Here is a 2324-nt window from a genome sequence, read left to right as displayed (position 1 = left end):
GACATATTGCGCTGTCGTGCGTTGACCAATCACGAAGCGTCATTTCTTGACTGGCAGCAAAAACAACCAATCACAGCAGTGCTTCTCTGGCTGGCTCTGTCCAATCACAAACAAGAAGTTTTCTCCCTAAGGAATACCCTTTCCGTCCAATGTGAAATGCTGTGGTGTTTTGTGAAATGCTGCGGCGTTTTGTGAAATGCTGGGACGTTTTGTGAAATGCTGGGGCGTTTTGTGAAATGCTGTGGCGTTTTGTGAAATGCTGTGGCGTTTTGTGAAATGCTGTGGTGTCTTGCAGCTGTCCAAGTAATAGTCCTGCACCCTGTAGCTTTTTTTTTTTTAATAGATTACTAAACCAGATTAATCTTTAGAAGTTCTCGTAGGCACATTTCAACAGTCTCACTGAATTTCGTGCTCACCAACACGATTTTTGAATCTATTGATTCGTGTTCACCAACACGATTTTCCCCTTTTTTTCGTGTTGCACAGCTGGATTTTAAAAGCAATGTAAATGATAACAAATTAGAAAACAGATTAAAAAAATACAGATTTCAGTATTCTGAGGCTCTGAGCCATTTCTTTTAGAAATACATTGCTTTTAAAATCGTTCTGTGTGACACGAAAAAAATGCGAAAATCGTGTTGGTGAACACGAATCAATANATTTTCCCCTTTTTTTCGTGTTGCACAGCTGGATTTTAAAAGCGATGTAAATGATAACAAATTAGAAAACAGATTAAAAAAAATACAGATTTCAGTATTCTGACAGAACGATTTTAGAAGCAATGTATTTCTATTGGTAACTACATGTTTCGTGCCTGCACCAAATAATAACAAATTAGAAGGAAAAAAATATGACAAAAAATACAGATTTCAGTATTCTGAGGCTCTGAGCCATTTCTTTTAGAAATACATTGCTTTTAAAATCGTTCTGTGTGACAGGAAAAAAACTCGAAAATCGTGTTGGTGAACACGAATCAATAGATTCAATTAATTTCGTGACTATAACACGAAATGCCGTGAGACTGGGTTGCACATTTGGACAGAGCAAGGCTAACGGGTTGCTAGTAGTAGCATCGTGTATGGACTACCAACACATAAGGGTGTTGTCAATCTTCTTCTCAGCTCATGCTAATAAAGGGAAAGGATCGCATTTCCCAGAATGTATTATTTTGCCATGCTTTGTCAACATTGTATTCTCCTTGTGTCTTGTGTTGTGTAGCCTTTCTCACATATTTCTTTGCTCTACAGCACATGTGTCAAACTCAAGGCCCGGGGGCCAAATCAGGCCCTTGGTGGATTTAATTTCGGCCCGCAGGATGATTTCTAATTACTATTAGATCTGGCCCGCCGGTATATTGCACGCACACCTTCACTCCATCCCGAGGGTCTCCTCAGCTCAGAGCCTGAGCCCAAACATTGATGAACTTGCACCCAAGATGAGATGCCAAGTATCTGAACTAGCATCACAGAGCAGCACACTGAGTTTACACGGATGTTTCCTTCTGCACTTTTTCTCTCACGACAACAGGGCATGTTTGGTTTTTCTTTGAGGGAATTAGTTTTTTTGAAGCTGTTGTTGGCCTGTGGAAAAATGTAATCATAAGAAATGACTCCGAAAAGCTGCAGATAGAGCCATAAGAAATTAATGCAACTGATTATTTAAAGTTTAATGTTGGGCAAATATTTAAGCTTTGTTAGTTCCAGGTTTAATCTGTAATAAGTTCATTTCAATAAGTTTTGCAATAAACATTGAACCAGTCCGGCCCTCTTTTTCCGGCCCGATTCTTTTATTTTGGCCCACTGTGTATTTGAGTTTGACACCCCTGCTCTACATCATTATTGATTTCTGTCTTGACTTTTGAAAGGACACTCAGTTGGTGTTTTTTTTTTTCAGAGAGACTCTTTTTTAATTAATTAAAAATGGTTTTCTTTAATACTCAATATATTGGTTAAAAGCAGTGAGCTTTCTTTTTTGTCCTAGGCAGTTTAATACTGTCTGCATTAAGGTGTACAGAGAAGCATGCAAGGAAATACATTCATATTCTAAAGGAGTCCAGATGAAATCAGATATTCATCTCTTAACACAGTCTCACTTTTTGTCCTTCTTTAAACCTATCTCCCCTTTTTTATCTCTTGTTAATGATATCATAAACCATCCATTATATCGCCCACTATGACTTTAAATCCTTCTCCCTGGCTTTCGGCATGGTCTGTCCTCTGGGGGTTGAACAATCGTTCTCCTGCATACTGCTAATTAGCCAACTATATGTTTCTGTTCATTATCTAAGTTCGCTCTGAGAGAGAATGAATAACGTATGCGATTAG

This window comes from Notothenia coriiceps, unplaced genomic scaffold (assembly GCF_000735185.1).
Source record: "Notothenia coriiceps isolate Sejong01 unplaced genomic scaffold, NC01 NC01_scaffold00027767, whole genome shotgun sequence".
NCBI lineage: Eukaryota > Metazoa > Chordata > Actinopteri > Perciformes > Nototheniidae > Notothenia > Notothenia coriiceps.
The sequence above is the reverse complement of the archived record's forward strand: the minus strand, read 5'-3'. Positions refer to the sequence as shown.